The following is a 20,256-nucleotide window of genomic DNA, read 5'->3' on the forward strand; positions in this document are numbered from 1 at the left end:
TATGCCCCAATCCTATCAGACTGTCACAAAATTTTAAAAAAGTGATTAAGCATTTAGGCTCTAAGGCGAGGCAGACTTGGCTGTGTGTCGAGGACGTACAACCTGTCAACTGTGTATCCTTGGGCAAGTTACCCACCATCTCTAAGACTCAGTTCCTTCTTCTGTAAAGTGGGGATAAAATAGTTATTGTTATTGCAAGGACCACAGGAGATGATGCCAGTAAAGACATTGGACACCATCTGGCACATCTTTCTGACCCTGTGTTCTTGCTGTTCTTGCCTTTTTTAGGGCCCCAAACTCAGGCTTCATGGTCCTATGTTAGTTGCCTACAGGTCTTTCTCTCTGGTTGGCTCAAGAATTCCTGGAGAGAAAGGAGTAGGTCCTATCTGCCTTTGTCTCACCCACAGTAAGTGATTAGGAAATATTAGTTGAATTGCAATTTTGGCTTTCCCTTTGAGAGAAGATCACACTGCCAATGGGTAAAAAAAAAACAAACCCTAGAATTCAGGAATTCTTCAGGAGCCAGTCATGGTTTCCTTTGCTATCTTCACTTTCTCTGCTTACCTCTTAGGGTTAGGGTTCTCCTGAACTGAGGTACTTGTATGATTCTTGGCCAACCCCCTTCCCTCTTAGAAATGATCTCATCTAGCTATGTGGACTAAAATACCACTTATATGCCCCCAAATTTATATTTATAGCCAGGACTTCTTCTACAAACTCCAGATTTATATATTTTAACTGTCTACTCAATAACCTTAATTGATTATAAATTGATATTATCAACTTGGCACACAGCAAGCAAAGTGATATTTTAAAAATATAAATCAAGGATTTCCCATTGCACCAGTTATAAATTCTTCCCATGGCCTACAGGCCAGGCCCATTTAAGGTCTTGATTTCTCACCTCCTGACATTGTCCTTCTTGCTCACTCTGCTCAAGCCACATTGGTTATCTTTCTAATGTTCAAATAAGACAAACTCATTCCCTTTCTCTGAGCCATTGGACTTGATGTGGCCTTTGCCTGAAACACTTGTCCCCAGATCAATATATGTCTTCTCATTGAGATCTCAACCAATATCACCTCTTGAGGAGGACTTCCGTGCCCTCCCTCCAACTCTCTAAGTCAGAGCCTTGTTTTACTTTTATGACATATTATTATCTGGTATTTGCTTCCTCAATGATTTTGTCTCTCCCACTAGAAAGTAAGCCCCAGGAGAGCAGGAGACTTGTCAGCCTTATTCTCCACGATGCCTTCAGCACCGCACCCAGTGCCCAGCACATAGTAGAACATCAATGGATAGATACTGAATAGACGAATAGTTGAATGAAGGTGTAGTGAAGGCACTGGAATGAGAAGTCTTGAGTTCTAGTCCCTGTTCCATCTCTGTGTGACCTTGGCAAGTCATTTCGTGTCTCCGAGTCTGAAACATAAGCCTCATAAGATAACACCAACCTCTCAAGATTGGTGTGAGGATCAAACGATTTAATGAATGTTAAGTGGTTGGCACAATTCTTATCACACAATATGATGATCAGCTAATGTTGGTGCTTTTTTTCCCTTTTGGGCTTCACTTGCCTCACAATATGGGAAATGACACTGATTGTATTGTACTGGGTGGTTGTAGAAGCGATATGAAGTCAGGCCATTGCACATAGTAATCCTTTTGCTCCTCTCTACCTTCCCTCCATTTCCTCACACCTGGCTAATCTCCGTGATCACCCCCTTCCAGAAGGCTTCCTTGAGATCTCACGCTGATTTAAGGCCTCTTCTGGGTCCCCTCAGGCCCTGGGTGTTTCTGTTAAAGAGGCATCACACTGTTATTGTTCTGCACGGGCCCAGTGGATAGGTGGGGAAGTGGAGAAGAGCATAGAGGGACAGAGGAAAGGAGGGCAGGAGAAAGGGAGGGGCAGAGAGAACTGATGGAAAAAGCAGGTGATCGCCCTCTGAAACCGGCTACACGAAAAATAAGCAGGCTCTCGGGACCGCAGAGGCCAGCCTCAGCCGGCCCTGCCACTCCCCTACTCCCTACGGGCCCTGCCTTGTAGCTCCCTCAACACTTAGCCCCCACCCCCACCCCCCGCCTCAGCCCCATTTTCCATCCTCCAGAACTCAGCTCGTGGTCCCCAACAATTGGCTACGGGTCGTTATTACCCCCAAGGCCGCTAATGAGAGGCAGTCAGGTGCGAGGGGCAGATGATCTCAGCGGTCACCCCGGGGCCCAGGCGCAGGCGGCGGCCGGCCGAGCACCTGGCTACGTAGGATAGCGGCTCTCGGAGGCTGGGCGTGGGGACACCGAGCTCCGCAAGATGCAGCTGCTGGCGCCGCTGCCACTGCTGCTGGCCACCTGCGTGTTGGGACGCGGGCGCAACTCCGGGTCTACTGCCCGAGGAGTTCGAAGACAGAGGTAAGCGGTTCGGCGGTGGAGCGCGGAGGAGTCCGGGGCGAAGGTAGACCGGACTCAACCTGCTCTAGCTCAATCACCTGCCCTGGTGTCTACAGTTCAAATCCCTGCTCGGTCGGTCCTTTCTGGCTGTCTGACCCTGGGCTAGTAGTTTACCCTGTCGACATTTTAATTCCCTTGTCTGTCAAATGAGGACAGCAATATGCATCTTGCAAGAATTAATAAGACGTGTAAACATTGCTCCTAGTATATAGTAGATGTGCAATAAATGCCTGTTCCCTTCCCCTCATCCTAAAAACAAGGGAACTCTGGAGGGAAAATGTAATTGCTAATTGTCATAGTAAAATTTCCTGTGTTTCATAAAGCATCCGAGCTCAGAGGATGTTGGAGATCACCTTGCCCAGTCTGCTCTCTGAAGGCCTCAGGAACATCAGAGAAAATGGCAGAGCCTATTTACCTAAGGACAGATGTCCAGTGACACTGCTTCAGCCCACAAAATATGATACCTCTGTGTGTGTGTGTGTGTGTGTGTGTGTGTGTGTGTGTGTGTGTGTGTGTGTAAAACCGGATTTAATTCTTTTAGAGTGCGGTGGCTAGGGCACTAGCGTAGGTATCAGGATTATTTGGATTTGAGTCTATATTCCACCTTAAAAGCCTTGATAACTCCTTTCCCCTTTCTGAGATTCAATTCCCTAATCCGTGACACAAGAAACATGGTGTTGAGAATAAGCTGCAGAGATGGTGCAGAGGAAGGAATGAATAAGCCCAGGCAAGGGGACTGGACAGGAAAGCATCAGGGAGGAGGTAAACCCAAACAGCGTTTCAAAGGATGAGTAAGAACTTATCAGACGGGCAGGGGTGGAAAGAAGGTGTTCCAGGCAAGAAGGCATGTACAAAGGTTCCAATTATGACACAGCCAGCAGTGACATCTTCAGGAAACTGGAAAACGTGAAGGGGAAGGTGGTTAAGATGAGGCTGGAGAGCAGGCAGGGGCTGGATCAACGGGGCTAAGGAGCCTAGTCTTTTGCTGATAGCAGTGGGAGCTAGTGAAGACGGTAAGTCGGGGAGAAACAAGATCTGGCCTGGGTATTGGAAAGGGTAATTCAGCAAAAATGTGGTCATGTACTATGAAGCTGACTAAAGTGGAGATTAGAGACAAAAACATCCAAAAACCAAACAAAACATCTGAGAGGTTATGGTAATCTTGGTGAAAAGTAGAGCGGCCTGCATGGGGCGGGGGGGTGAGGCAGTCGGCAGGAGGTGTGTGGGAAGATAGGCGAGGGAGCAGGCAGGAGAGATGTTTAGGAGTATCCTGAAGAGTGGGATGCAGGAAGCCCTCAGCTTCATTGATGGGCTGTGGGGGAAACTTTCCACAAGGCAGAAGTCTCTTCTAAGTGTTGGTTAGTGGTCCTCCATTTCCAGGTTGACCTCAGCTATCCTTTGCAGCAAACCCTGTGAGGCTAAGCTTCTGACTGCTAACTCCTGCTCACCCCTCACCTCCCTGCCTGCTGTGGGTGGCTTTACCCACACTGCAATTCCTCCTGTCAGAAGGCAGAGACAGGCACATCTGCTGTCACTTCCCCAAGGACTGAATTCCTCTTGGCAGAAGTGAAATGCCCAAAGGTGTTCTCAACAAATATTTCTGAAATACTCCTTGGAATCAAAGAAAGAGGGACTCCAAGTCTCCAACCCCAAGACAGTTGATCATAAACAAAATCTAGCACCTTATGAGGAGAAAAAGCTGCTCTGCATGATGTCACCTCTTCCAGGGAGCCTTGTCTAGGTTCTTCAACCTCTGTACTTCCTTGTGTCAGCCCTACTCACACTATGGTTGTCTATTTACCTGATTCTCCTCAACATTTCCAGCATCAAAGTCAGTGCATGGCTTAGACAAGTGCCCAGTAAAGGATTATTGAATGGTTGAACTGAACTTTCACCCCCCCCCCCCAGAAAATCACATCCCATGAAAAGAATTGATGTTCCAAGAAATCTTCCAGCAGTAGGACTTAGCCACATGTAATTATTGATGTCAAGTGCCTACTTTAAAGGAATCAACCCAGAACGTAATTATGCTGAAAGGAGAGAGGTCAGAGAGATGTGCGGAGGGGCTAATGTTGCTCACCAACTGCGGAGGGTTGGCCAGTGAGGTCACCAGGTTTCACTTTAGAAGAACCTGTTAAAGTACTCAGACTTGGAAAGATTTAGATGCTGGCTTGTTCTACCTAATTCATATGAGGCTCTTCTATAAACCAGATGTCCATAAATTCATGAGCATCACAGACTTAACATTTCTAAAACAAACTCTTGTGTTCTCCTCCAGACTTGCTCTTCCCCTTGTCTCCTCCATGTCAGTAAGTGGCCCAAACATTCACCTGGTCATTTATGTCAAATGACTAAGAGTCATCTTTGATTCCTTTGTTTTCTTGTCCCTCACTGAATCCAGTAGCAGGTCCAATTGTCTCTGTCCTCCAACCATATTCTGCATATGGTGTTTTTTCACCTCTCATATTCCTGCCCACACTAGTCCAAGGATTCAGAGTCAGTCATGTGGACTATGGCAGTAATCTGAGTGGATTCTCTGTTTCTGTTCCTGCTGCCCCACAGTCTCTTCTCATCTAAATTTCAGAATGCTCTTTTTGAAATATAAATCAAATCGTACCATTCTGGTACTTAAAAACCACCAGTGCCATCTTATTAGATTTAAAATAGCATCCAGCCTCCTTGTCACGACCTACAAGAACCTCCATGATCTGATCCCTGCCTACCTCTTCAATCTTATCTCCTGGTTCTTCCTTACATTCTAGCCACACTGGCTTTCTTGCTGTTTCTCAGACACTCCAAACTCAGTTTCATCTCAAGGCCTTTGCACTGGCTGTGATTTCTGTCTGGAATAATCTTCTCTTGGATCTTCACATGGTTTACTCCTTCTCCCCATTCAGGTTTCTGCTTAATTATCTCCTTGTTAGACGGGCTTTTCTTGTTTACCCTGTCAAAAATTATTCTCCCTTTGTATGATTTAATTTTTTAAATCAACCTTTTTGAGATATTATTTATATACATTAAATGCACTCATTTAAAGTGTGTCACTCATTGAATTTTGAAAAATGTATACACTTGCGTGACCACCACCACAATTAATATATAGAACATTTTCATTACCCCTATATGTTCCCTCATGAACCTTTGAATGCTTAATTTTTTTAGAATAGTTTTCACTGTATGATCCATTTCTTGTTTGTATGTTTATTCATTGTCTCTCTCTCCTCATCATTAGATTAGCTTCCTGAGAAGAAGTGCTTTTCTGTTGTGTCCATTGCTGTATCTGCAGCCCCTAGAACAAGCTCATAGCAGGTGCTAAATTTTGGGGGGGAATGAATGAATGAATTTCACTGGGAAATGACCCTTCCCAGAGATCAGAATGCTCATATTAGTCAAGGCAAACCCTTTCTTGTTGCCAAGGACCCAGAAAACGAAATGCAATGAGTCAAAACTTAATCTTTGTTGAAAGCCTATTGTGTACCAGTGGATATTTTTTCTTTATACATTGTTTTATTGAATCTCTCAACAGTTCCATCAGAAAGTGCTATTCTCTTTCTTTTACTGATGTGAAAATTGAGGTTCAAAGAGGTTGAGTGACTCTCCCAAGGTTATACAGCTAGTGCCAAAAGTGGTTTGGAGGCCAAGTGAGGCAAACTCTGGAAAGCATGCATTGCATTTTGTAGTTAGGAGAGCATTTGATGACTCAGTGGAGTGGTGGGGGTGGAAAGCTGGTATGATAGGTTGAAGGGTGGATGAGGATCTAGGAAATGACTAGAACAGGTATGGGCTATATCTTGGGGAATTCTGGCTGAGAGAGGAAGTCACGTAGGGCTCACGTGGGTAATGTGGGATGCCAAGTGAAAGGGAAGGTGGAAGGTTTGGATGACAGAAGGTGGGGGGTTTGCAGAAAAGCAAGTGGGCAAGGGAGTTGAGAGGAGTGAGCAAGGTGATGGATCTACATCTCTATCAACTTTATAACCTCTGCACGTGGTACAGTGCCTGGCACATGAAAAACACTCTCAAAATTTTGTGGAAAGAAGGAAGGAAGAAGGGAGGAAGGAAGGACTGTGAGAGTTAGATAGGAAGGAGCCAGGTGACTAGAAAAAAAAATGGAGATCAAAGAACAGGTGTACCTCAAGTAACAGAGTGTGAGAATTGGAGGATAGGAGGCCACAGTCATGGAGTGGGGTTTGGGTTTAAGATTTCAGAGATGGAGCAGTTTCTGGTCATGATAAGGTCCAGGGTGCGAATGTAGGTGCAAATGGCTAAACTGGGTGGATGTGAAGGTGAGTGGAAATGGGGTGATTATTAATAATTGGAAACATTTGGAGACAAACCTAAATATCCAACAATAAGAGCATAATTAAGTGAAGTGTGATACATCCATAGTATGTGGGAAGTTTTTAATGTGGTACAGAAATGTTAATGATCTAAGCTTAGTTGTAAAAAGTACAAAATTACATAAGGTATATATTGTCACTATGCAAAATATATGTGTGCATAGAAGAAAGGAACAGATGAAAATACACCAAAAAGTAAATGGTAAATAATGGAATTTCAGATGATTTTCATTTTTTCTTTTTTTTTTTTTACTTTTACCTTCTATAATAAACTTGTGTTACTCTTTTAGTAAAAAAAAAACTATTAAAAATTAAGAGAACTGTTATGTCTTTCCATTTATTTCTAGAACTGAATTTCCTCCTTGTGAACTCTCATTTTTACAGCTAAACTGTATCTGATGCTTTAAGTAACCTTTGTTAAACACAGTTACTCACTAGGCATGATGCTTTACATACACCCATTCTTAACTCTGTAGAGTAGCTATTATTTTTCCCAGTCTAGACAGTCTAACTGAAGCTCAGAAAAATCATGTAATTTGTCTGAGGTCACACCTATTAAATGGCAAAGTCAGGATTTGAACTCAGGAGTGTGCGATATTAAAACTGATTTTTCTTGCATTACTCCTGCTCCCCATCCCACTGTTTCCCATGAGTCCAGTAAGCTAAAGGCCTTCCAGCTCGGATTTTAAGTAGTACCTGGAAATCCCAAGGAAAGTAAATCTTAAAAACAAATTTCTTCTGTATAGCAGAGGGAACTATACTCAATATCTTATAATAACCTTTAATGAAAAAGAATCTGAAAATGAGTATATGTATGATATGCATGACTGGGACATCATGCTGTACACCAGAAATTGACACATTGTAGCTGACAGGACTTCAAAAAAAAAAAAAAAAAAAGGAAGAGGGTAAATCTTAAGATTCTTTGAATGCTCATCTAGCCCCAAATGGCCTCCTTTTCCCCATTTGAGATGAGAGAACTAAGGTCCAGAGAGAGGATGTGACATGGCAGGGCCATTTATGGGTTTGTGGCAGAGCTGTATTCAGCCTCCTTTCTTTCTGCTGTTTTCCCAGACTGTTCCAGGCCACAGAGCAGCTTGGCAACCAGATGGTGTTTAGAATTCAACCCTCTCATTGTATAGGTGAGGAACTGAGACCCACAGAGGAGAGGTGGTTTTTCCAAAGTCACGTGGTGAGTCAGTGGCAAAGATCCCTGTGCACCTTACCTCCAAAAAAGGATGCATTGGCCACTGCTGCATGCTGCCAAGTGTCAGGTGGCCAGCAGGTAATAATAATATCAGCAGCCTCAGGGACAACATGAGCTTTTGGACTCTCAGACCTTGTATGAAAAATGCATATTAAAATATGCAGGAATTTTGGTTGATTGAATTGAAGAATCAATGAGTTAGTGATACACAAAGATGTGAGGGGAGGGCTAATGGTGACAGCAATGACCATTGTCAAAGTACAAAATCAGACAGAAACTGGAATTCAAATGAGGGGCTGAATGATGCAGAAGTCATAAGGGGTGTGTGTGTGTGAATGTTAACTCTGTCAGCTCTCAGACTTGACTGTGGAAACTTGGCTGAAGAGACATTCTGAGACAAAGGACCTCTGTGCCCAGTTGGCTCAGACTTGCTGAGGAACAGCCTGCTGCTCAGGCCTCTGACTGATAAGCGATTGGGACCATCTGTGGATCGTGGCTACTTGGACATGCTGGGCCTGAGGAAGAATCACCCTGGACGGATGCCCAAACCCAAGAGGCCTGATCCAGCTGGACGTTCCAGGTCTCAAGTACAAACTGATGGCAAGGATCTCTTCAGAGGCTGCAGGGATGTGGAGGCGAGAGCAGGGGCCATTGTTAACATACAGGAAAAAAATAAAGTCTGGAGGCAAATACATCAAAATGTTGACAATGGTCATCTCTGGGATGTAGACTGTGGATATTCTTACTGCTTATTTGCTTCCTTTGGGCTTTCTACATTTTCTATAATAAATTATTTACTTTGAAAATTCAAGAAATATAAAATAAGAAAAGCAGACACTTTACCTGCCTGTCTCTCTGGTTAGTCTGTGAGCTCTTTGAGGGCCTGAGGGATTACATCTTGTTTGTACCCTGGTATCCAGCACTCATAGTGGCACAGTATAGGTTCTCTGTAAAAATTTAAGTGAAGGACTTGTATTCTCTTATACTTCAAACATATAGGCTCTTATTTAATGCTCACTTTCTCAACACACTTGGCTATCTGCTTCCTAGGGTATAGTTGATTAGAAATGGCAACCTACACAATGAATGGAGGACCCACTACAGGTGCCCATTCAATAACAGCAAAAATAATACTGTTTTAGTAATTATTATTAATCATAATAATGATGATATTATTTGGTAATAATTATCATTATTATCTTAATTAATTTGGTCCTCATGCTGATCTATCATTCAACATACTTTTATTGAGTACCTACTATGTGCACAGTGTTCCTTTCCCTAAAGAATTTAAATAATCCATATTTACAGATGAGAACACTGATTCAGAAAAGTGATTGACCCAAGATTCTTATCCAGTGCTATTTACCACCCCACAAGGCTTTTTACTAGTTGATAAATAACTAAGTGACTATGGTCTATGTGGCAGACATGCAGATAGACTGGCAGATAGAAAGGAAAGGAAGTGAACAGGTAAACTGGCAGGCAGGTAAGCAGGGACATAGGTCCACTGGTTTCATGAGAGCTGGGTTGATTGCCAGAGGCAAACACATTTACCTGAGGGAGAAGTTGAGTGCTCACAGCTGAATGGGAACAGTAGAGACAGAAAACTTTCAAAACAAACCCACACTTGTGCTGCACATTACAGCCTAATACAGAGCTTGAGTTTTCAAGAAACTTTAAATTTTGTTCGGGATTCTCTGCATAAGAGATCAGGGTCTTTCATTATGTCTACAAAACTTTTCCATTGAAAATCGTAGACAAAATGTTGGCACCTGAAGAGATAAGCTTGGGTTTATCTAGCAAATTCTCTTTTGCAAAATATAATCTGGTGATGTTGAATAAAGGCAGCAAATATGTATTTTAATTATGCAAGCAATTCTTAAAAGGCCTGTTCTGTTCCAGGCTCAGGACTAGATGCTGGGGAAGGCACAACTTTTACCTTCAAGGCTAAAAATACCTTCAATATGATATATCTTTGTATACATACACACATATATACAGATTCAGCTTCAAGTAGTATTTATTGAGGACTTACAATGTGCCTGACACTGTGTTGTATGCTATTTCACTTAATTCTTCCAGAAACTATGAGTAAGGTAACTCCTTTTTATATATGAATAAACTGAGTTTCAGAGAGGTTAAATACCCTGCTGAAGCTAGCAGCAGAAATGAGTCCTTAGCCCAGTCTTTGGATTTGAACTACACTACAAGGCAGGCGTCCTGGGAGGTACAATGTGGAAGTAAGTTCATTTGACAGAAGAAGGCTTCCTTGGTTCTGTATCTCTGCAGACTTGGTCATGTTTATGCGCATTTATCATTTGTGTAATCCAGCTCCCAAACACCTGTTATTTTTTGTTGGATGGATCTCAGGGGACATAGAGATATTTGTCCAATTTGAAGGAAAGATTTAGTGAGGAAAAAAATATGGTAGCATCAAACCTTGGTAAATATACTGCTCTATTCTCTCAGTTAATAAGTTCTCTCCTTGATCTGGCCCAGCCGCCCTGCAAAACTGTATAGTACTGTTTGCATTTCCCTTGAAATACCGTGCTATTTCATGACTCAGGGTATTTGCACATGCAAGTCATTCTGTTTGGACCACTGATTCCTCACCTTTTCTATCTTTTCAATTCTTCTTCAGGCATGCCTTCTCTGAAATCTACCCTGACTCTGAAGGGCAATCAGTGCTTTTCTGAATTTCATTGCTTCCCTTGATCCGTGCCCTTACCGCACTGTATTGTAATTGTTCACTTGTCTGTCTCTTCAGACTCTGAGCTCCCTGAAGCTCAGAGATCCCTAGAGGGACTTTGTCAGACTCATGTCTGTGCATCTGGTACCAGGCACAAAATGAATGCTCAAGAAATAGTTGTTGAATGAAGGAATAATGAGCCCAGGACCAGAGTGCAGAAGGACTGGGCTCTAGTCTCAGCTCTGTAACTGGCAACTGTGTCCATGAGAGAGTCACTTCCTTCTCTGGGCTTTATTTTCTCTATATACAATATGAAGAGGTCAGATTAAATGGCCACTGAGGGTCATTCTGGCTTGAACCTTTTATACTGTTAAGAGGATAAGTATAAAACATTAAAATGGGACTTTATTAACCATGTGACATTATTCTCCTAACAAGAAAGGCTCCTTATTTCAAGACATCCTGAATTGTGGCAGGTTTCATTTGTGTCAATACTGTTCACCCAGAAAAATAATTAGTGATGAGAAATTCTGAGTTTTGTTCTAATCTCTCCCATCGTAAAGTTCAGGGTCAAAGTTGTAAACTGTTTCCACATGCATGTCAGGCTCAATTAACATTTGTCAAATTGAATAATAAATGAATCAATCCATTTGTAAGGTTGAGAATCTTATGACACAGGCAAAAGTCATGACCATGCATCCATCTAGACATTCAACAAATGTTTTTGGCGATTTGCTCCGTGCCAGACACAAGGATACAATGGTTAGTAGAATAGTTATGAAACTTATCAATCTGGTGGGGAAGACAGGCATTACTCAAATTATACATAAATAACCTAATTAATTACAAACTGTAAAGCGCTATGGTTGACTCTTAACGTTTGTGGCACATTCTTTAGGTTATAAAGGGCTTTTCACACACATGATCTCATGGGAAGCCATATAGTATAGAGGTTAAAACTACAGATTTTGGTGCTGCAAAGGCCTAGGTCCAGGCCTGGCCTACCCACTTAACTTGCAAACTTAGACAAGTTTCTGAGCTTCACTTTTCTTATTTTCTGAATAAGGGGAAAATAGGACATTTGTCCCAGAGGTATTATGAGACTGCAATGAGACAATGCATATGAGGCAGTCTGCACAATGCCTGACATGCGGTTGCAAAACAGTAGCTACTATCATGATTATATAACTTTTTTTCTCTTTGTAGCACTTTCCCTACATCTTCCTCTCCTTCCAGAGGCGAGGCAGTGTTTGAAATCGCAAAGATTTGGGTCTGCTTACTGGATGCAAAACGGAACTAATAATACTTATCTTATATCTCACTGTCCACGGGAGTAAATGAAGGGAAATTTTTAGGGAGCCACACAAAGGTCTAATACATAATAACAAATCTTTTGACTTTGACATCAGTTCTTACCCTACATTACATCAACTGTGGTCAGAGAAGCCGGATCCACTTCACTCAAGCCATAGCCACTTGCGGCAGAAAGAACCTCCTGGGGCCCCTCCCGCAGGAGTCATGGGTGGAATGGTCACTGAGATGACCTGGCCTTACTAATACTGAGATCTTGGGAACAACAGGGGAAGACAAGAGAAAGCAAGCTCCTGGGCCTCAGGAAGAGAGGTAGTTGGCTGTTAGACTTGAGTAATAGAAGCCAACAGAGCCAGCTCAGGGTCATGTTATGGGTTGTGTGTGATGTGCAGTTTTCATGGGTAGAGCTAAGGCAATAACCCTAGATATCAGGGAGTAGAATTTAAGAAAGATTGATTCAGCTGCAGGGAGGAGATAAAATAAAATCCACCCTTGAGACCTCTTCCATCTCAAGCTGCCAAATTGCCCCAAGACTCTGGGACCACGGTGGGCCCAGGAAGTGAGAGTCAGCAACTCTGAGCTGACATAAGATCAGAAAGGCACTGAATGTTTGGACGGAGTTCCAGGTCCCAAAAAGAAGGACACTTTGTCTAGATGCCATCTATGCCAAAGCCAAACAAATTTATCAGCATCTCCTTGAAATTGCAAAGGAGTTGAAAATGTTTAAGAAATAAAAAAAGGGTCAATGGAAATTGATTGTTCAATATCATCGTTACTAACTCAAGAAGCAGGAAGTGATATTGCTAACATCTTTACTTGGTAAGCTGATTTTATTATTTTATTTTACTAAACATAAATATGTATAAGGGCTCAGTTCCTTAACCATATTTTCCAGCTACTTTTATCAGAGCATCTCATGCTTTTCAATCAAACATTCCTGTAGTGGTTTTCAGGATTTAACTTTCATAGGGAAGGGTGAGTTAGAGCATTAATGGAACACTAACCATGTGGGTTCAGGTATCAGATAGTGAGGGGGATTTCAGGAATATTGGAGTATTTTCTGATATTCCCTTACTGTTCCCATAAGACTTGATCAGCCTTAGCTGTGTTAGTGGATGGAGGGACCCTTAAATTAGGAAGCCCACCAAAGTGGGTTCTTGCCTATGGCTGTGAAAGAATTCGCACAGCAGAGGCAGAGGAACTAAGTGAACAACTGCTTTATTGCTCAGAAGGGGACATAGAAGGAAGGTACCCGAGCAGGGAGAAAGGAAGATAAGCACTCGAGTGAGGAAGAGGTGCTCTGAGTGTGGAGCCATCAGCCAAGATGGGCAGTAGGGGCAGCTCCGGCCTGGGCCGGGCCACATGGACTTCTGTGAGAGGCTTCTGCCATCATGTCCTCCCTCTGTGTGTGATGGAGCCAATCAGACCTTGTCCAAGCTTTTCAGTCTTTGTATGGGCTTTTCTGGTGGTTGTCATGGCAACTGTCATGACACTGGGGGTGTGTCACTTAGCATGCTAATATATTACAATGAGTGTAAAATGAGGCTCAAGGTCCACTGGAAATCAAATCCTCCACTGTCTTGGACTGGCTTCTAACCAGTTCTTGTTTCTTCTCTGCAATTTCCTCCTGAGACTTAGATTAGAGTAATTGGTTTCTATTTGAGAGAAGAGCAAGGGTATGATCCTGGGAGCAATAGCCTTAGTAACAAAAATTCTTAATCAGAATGCCTGCAATCTAGTGGACCCAGCATCCCCCTCAAAAAAACCCATCTCCAAAGATACTGTTCAGCCATGGAAGCTTTATAGGGAAATGAAGGAAAAATCTCAGTTAATCGTTGAGTTAAGTGGTGAGAGTCATTGCCATCCCCCAATGCCTGCAGGCTCCTAGCCTGAGGCATGGACTGCCTGAGCCTGCTCTTCTATGACTCAGGGAGGCCCGGGAGACTTCAGCTTTTCTATAAACAAGAGGCAGGGGTATGGAGGCAGGGATTGGGGGTCAGGTGGTGGGCACAGGATCCTGCTTCCTTTCAGCTGCATTGTATTATCTTAAAAAAAAACCAAACAAACCATTTCTACATGTTGCTTGTTTCTTCTTTAACCTTATAGATGGGTGGAATCTAAACATAGGCCGGATTATGGTAAATTTCAGCTCACTGCAGGAAAATTTTACAAAGAAAAGGATAAAGGTAAATACTGGAATTTAGGAATATACTAATTAGCTGGGAAAGTTCTGACTTGTATGCAACTGTTTTTATTCAAGATTACCAATTCACTTCTCTTTCTTAGAATAAAAAGAAGCAGTAAGTGGAGAAGAATGAAGTCTCCACAAAAATAATAATGTCTATTTATTGAATAACAGGTATTTAAAACTAAGTCCTTGAACACATTATCCCCATGAATCTTCTTAACAACTTCATGAGATGTTGCTATTCTGTTTCCAATTTTGCAGAGGGCCTCAGAGAGGTTGACTAATTTGCCCAAGGCTATATTCACAGCTGGCAAGAGGTGGGGCTGAGACCTACTTCTGGGGCTGGGACCTACTTCTAGGTCTGACTCCAGGACTGTGTTCATTACCCCTGGGCTATACTGCTTTCCCCAACCCTAGAGTTTTTTAATATAACATTCTGCACTTGAAACAGGTAAAAGCAATAATTTCTGAATACTGCTCACCCCTAGAGCTGCTTGTTACAATGGAGAGTTGAGCAGACAGACCCAGGGCTATGACTTGCTGGCTGCATAATTTGGGCAAGTCTTTACATTTCCCTGAGCCTTGATATTAGATGGAGATAATAGTCTTCATCTGCCGTGTTCATTAGACAGGGCTGTTGTAAGAGCAAAATACTGTTATGAGGGAAAGGGGAGCTCTGAGGCTAAGGCCTGTAAGCAATGGATTTTTGTCTGAGAAAGCTTTTGTCCTATAAATAGAATCCATTGATTGTCCTCTGGAGTGATTTCCCATCTTCTCTCTCCTGGCTATTGTTATGAATCTCATTTTCATGTTTATTAAAGGAGAGGATTATGAACTGGCTTGAACATTTAAAATCTTTTAAATCCACTCTGAAAAATTGTTTCCAGAAGGGAGAGAACTGGAGACTGAGTGACGCTTCTGAGGGCAGTCTGCACCGCCACCCATCTCCTCTCAGCTTGGTTTCTTGGTTGTTGCTCCCCATGTTTCATCCCACTTGGGTTCATTAGGTCCCCCCAGTTGTCTGAAAGGGTTCTGGGTACAAACGAGGCTCAGAGAGTGAGGGGGAATCACACTGGGCTACATTACAAGCCTTGGTAGAGTGGAGATTCAAGGCTTGGTCTTCTGCCTGTGGGTTCGGTGCCCTTTCCCTTGTGTCCACTCCTTTCCTCCATGAAGTCTTCTGTGGCTATGCTAGCCTCACTTGAGGGCTTTGGGGAAATAAGCATACTTTTTAAAATATAGGCAGCTCCTCGTGCAATATTAGACATCAAAGTGCTTAGCACAGAGACTGCTGGGCAACAAATGCTCAAGAGACGTCTGAATCAGGACCTGTGATCCTTCTGTGCAATTAATACAAATCTATGGAGTGTTTCCTCTATGTTAGAACTTATCCTAGATCTTTATATTAAAGATGCCTCTTCCCTTCAGGAGCTTAAAATTTATTCAAAGAGACTAAAATAAGCTTAATTGCAATATAATGTGACCCAGGAAAGTACAAAGAGCTGTGGATCATGAAGGAAGGACCCTCACCAAGCATGAATAATGATAGTCCCTTGCATTTTATACTGACAGTTCACAAAGTGCTTCTCACATCTCTCACTCATTTGACTTTGATGGGAACCCTCTGGGGTATGATTAATTACCCACATTTTGCTGATGAGGAAACTGAGACTCTGAGAGTTAAAGTGACAGAGCCATAACCAGGAAGCTGGGCAGCCACATGGAATAATGGAAAGACCACTAGCCTGGAAGTCTGGACATGTAGCTTGTATGTCTGTCATTTGTGATTATATGATCTTAGATAAGTAATTTTCCCTCTCGGGGGCTTGGTTTTCTCATCTATGAACTAATGGAGTTAGACCAGAAAGGCTCCAAGACCCCTTATAGCTCTGATGTTCTCTGGAGGAAGAGATAAAGTCTCAGGCTGGGGGCTCTGGAATTCGATAGGCTGGTTGTGTGATTCTGGACAAGTGAAATAGCCTCACTGATTTCATGATAACATGGAAATATGAGTAGGGCCCACCTCACAGAGGTTTTTATGAGGATTAAGTGCAGTAATACATATGAATGAAATACATTGCTGGGTGAGTGGGAAGTGTTCAATAGATGTTAACAACAATTATTATTTACTCTAAGAGGCTGTGCCTGGCCTCTTCCTACCACAGCAGTTGTGCATGGCAGAGCCTGATTCTGGCCACCCAGGAGGTTTCAGAAGAAACAGAGCCTTGTTTTGTAAAGCTTCAGAACAGTATTTAAGTATCTCTTGAAAATCAGAGGCAGTATGGCATAAGGGAAAAAAAGAAACAGACAAACATGGCTTAAAAATCCCAGTTTAGTTCCTTACTAGCCTTGTGGCCCTAGGCAGATGGCTTCACCTCCAGGTGACTCAGACTCCAATCTGTAGAAGTGAAGATAATACCAGTTGTGCAGGGATGTTCTTGGGCTTGAATGCAATAATGTGTGTAAAGCACCTGGCACAGCACCTGGCACACAGTAGGTGTTTAAGGATGTACCAGAGATGAAATCCTGGGTTTCTCTGGCTGCTCTTTGGGTATTTAAACCTAAAGATTCTGTACTCTGATCCCAGGTCTCTAAATCAGAGAAGATGCCAAGTTTTATGCCCTCTCAACGAGGTTTAAACCGTTCAGCAATGAGAACGAGACCTTGGTGGTTCACTTTTCTGTAAAACACGAGCAAGGCATCGATTGTGGTGGTGGGTACGTGAAACTCTTTCCTGGCACGCTGAACCAGGAGGATATGCATTCGGAATCTGAGTATTACATCATGTTTGGAAAGCTCTGATAACAGTTGCTGTCAGCCTCGTGAGGTTTTAATGAGAGCCACTGCAGTTGTAGAAAAGGCTCAGAAGGACCTAGAACAGGAAACTTCTAATGTGATAGATAGCTCCACCTCCCTCTGCAGTAAGACTCTTCAAAGACCCGAGAAAAGCAACTCTAAACCTAACTGTTAATATAAATAGAGCAAAGAGGTGGAGCGTCACAGGGTATTAACAGGCTACAGTACAGAGAGCTATTCCCCAGTTCTCAGAAAAGGAGAAAGGGACCAGAAACTGTGTTGATACCCTCAGATGTGCCCAGTACAATAAGGCTTTGTGCTGTGAAGGAGGGTCCTGTCCTCAGTGAGATAAAGGCACGGGAAATCAGGGAAATCACCTTTACCACACATCTGTAGTGCATCCAGGCTGTTGCATCTGTAACCTCAGTATGTCACTAGCCCTCCTTGGGGCAGTCCAGCTCTTACTTAGGTCCACCCTTGAACCCAATTTCAACGTGGTTGATATTAAAAAAAAAAAAAGAAAGAAACAACAGCAACAAATTCAACTCCTAAATCACTGATAAAGGTGGATTGTACTGAATGTTTTTATACAAATTCAGAGGAAAGGGTTACACCAAGCAATATACAGCAACATTTACTAAAATTCTCCCTCAATATTTTTTCTTCTCCCAGGGAGCTTCAGAGCTCTCTCTGCAAGCTCTCACCACAGTCCTCCTCAGCTGCTTTGCCCTTTCCCTGTCTGCATTCCTCCTCTCTCAACTCTCTTTTCTTGTTAACTTTCAATCCCTTCCTTATGTATTGCAATATACCACTCTGGCGGTTTTAAATATGTATCTGTCCATCTCCATTTGTTTCAGAATCCACCCTCTCATGAGGAGCTTATATGTGTATATGTACATGGTGGTTGTAATAGAAAAATTGGAAACAATTTTTCTCATGTGATTTTTTCTTTTCATGTGAACATTATTTGATCCTCAAACAACGCAACACATTTAGCCTATTATCATCTCCATTTTACAGATGAGTAAACGGAGGCAAGAAATTTGCCCAAGGTGAGTAAGTGGGAAGCCAGAATTTGAACCCAGTCTGTCTGGCTGTAAAGCCTGGGCTTTTTCTACTTCACTCTTTTTTGCCTTCTGTTTGGTGGGGACACAGCTATATGAATCATTTTTTAAAAGGCAGAATGAAAGACATACTTTAAAAAAAGTATTGGTGAGGAGCTATGAGATCACAAAAAATGGCATCACTTAGTCCAACAGGGGGTTTTGGGGAGAAGGTATTAACTATTCTTTGAAGAATGAGTTAGCTTTTAATAGGCAGAAAAGGAGAAAGAGGAAATGTTATAAGGGCAGAAGAAACTGTGTGTCCAAAAGCTCAGAGACATGAAATTCAAATGCAAGTAGAAAAACCAATGTGACCAGTATGGCTAGAGCACACTGTGTGTGTGTGTTTGTGTGTGTTTGTATGTGTGTGTGCGCGCGCACGCGTGTGTGTTTAGGATAGTCAGAGAGAAATGACATGGGAAATTAGGTTGAAAAACTAGGTTAAAACCTATTCTTGGACCTTTTGTCAGGTTAAGCTCTCTTGGCTCAGAACCACTGATCAATTTCCTCTAAACTTTTCACAAAGTAGGAAGAGCCCCAGGATCTCTTTCTAGATAGGCTTGGGTTTAAATCCCAGTAATGCTACTTATTAGCTGTTTGACCTTAGGCAAGTTGCTTAATTTTCTGGGCCACAATTTTTCCAGCTATAAGTGGATAAAGTAATACCTACCTGCTGTGAGAATTAAATGACATGGTATAGAGTGTCTGGCACATGGGGAACTTCCAGTTGGGTTTGGTCAATGCAAGCCCTGGCAGGAGATCAGAGGAAGAGAGAGTTGTGTCCCTTGACTGAAAGTCATAGCTTCTCTCCTGGCCGTCCTTTCTACAAGATTCTTTTTCTTCTGGCCTCTGGTAACCATTCCTTCAAGCCTAGGGATGGGAATAGCCCTACTTTTGCTAGCCCGGAGCATAGCATTATTCCTTGTATTTTCTCAATGTCCTGCCTTCACCTTTAAAAACAGTCCTTTTATTAAATTCTCCTCAAATAATCCTAAATTTGAGTCTGCTATCTATTTCCTGCTGGGACCCTGATAATTAGCAGGTTATGGCTGTCTTGGCCACAGAACAGCAAGGCAAATGGCCTAAAAATGATGTAAAATCATGCACTGGGATTTAATTTCCAGGCCCAGACATCTATGGCTTTGGCAACAACAAAGTACAAGTTATCCTTCGTTATCAAGGGAAATACCATGAGAACAAAAAGACCATCAAGTGCAGGGTGAGTGCGTGGGCTGGTCCTCAGCCTAGGGGGATGGATAAGCATTTTGTATATGTTACCTCATTTAATCCCTATGAATTGAGTATTACCTACACATGGCCCAGGTCCTCACTGCTAGATATTGGAAAAGATGGGAGAGGTGGGAAGTGCTGGACTTAGAAACATCAGGGTAAGAGAGATCTAGGTTGCCTGGAGGATAATAGCTGGATTTCATCATTAGTCAACAGGCAAACTCTGAATGCCAGCTCTGTGCTGGGCCTCAGGCCAGGGGCATTGAGTGAGCCAGGGATGGCCCCTGAGAACTCAGAGTCCAATGAGGATAAGAGTCAAGCAAAGGAGAATGACTACCCAGTATACTTGGAGTCTGTGAGAGCACAGAAAAGGCCCCGTACCCAGCCTGATGGCTTAAGAAATGCTTCTTAGAGAAGGTTTTCCCTGTGCTGAGTTTTGAATGATGAGCATGAATTGGTCTTATAAAGGAATGTGACCATTTTAGGGAGGACTGAGCTACTGGAAGAGGTAATCACGTGAGAAATGTCGGGGAGACTTGAGAAAGACTGGCACTGCAAGAAGTTTGGCACAACTAGACCACTGGAGAGAGGCAGAGACTGAGTCTAGAAAAGCCCCAAGGTCCTGGGTCACTGGAGAACTTATGTTCAGGGCAAAGCCTTTCCCTAGCAGGACTATATGGGGGCTCCCTGGATCCTCCTCAGGGTAAGCCTTGTGCTGGAGCCTGCAGATACAACGGATGAATCAGACATGATCCCTGCTGTTGAGAAGCTCAAGGTCTAGTGGGACAGACAGAAAACAGACAAGATCAGAGAATGACAAGAGCTGTGACGGAGGGAAGGTTGGGAGATAAGGGAGGCCAGAGGAAAGTGTACTTAGGAGAATGAATCCCAAAGTTTCTTTTGGGTTAAGCAGAGAATGGGATGAGGGAGGTGGTAAAATGTGCTTG

At 42.9% G+C, this 20,256-nt stretch overlaps 1 pseudogene; it reads left to right on the forward strand.

Annotated features, from left to right (window-relative positions):
- The first annotated feature begins 2,308 nt into the window (after positions 1–2,308).
- LOC105066485 (calreticulin-like) overlaps positions 2,309–20,256 on the forward strand; it is a 32,335-nt pseudogene continuing 14,387 nt past the window's right edge.

Source organism: Camelus bactrianus, chromosome 13 (assembly GCF_048773025.1).
Source record: "Camelus bactrianus isolate YW-2024 breed Bactrian camel chromosome 13, ASM4877302v1, whole genome shotgun sequence".
Taxonomy (NCBI): domain Eukaryota; kingdom Metazoa; phylum Chordata; class Mammalia; order Artiodactyla; family Camelidae; genus Camelus; species Camelus bactrianus.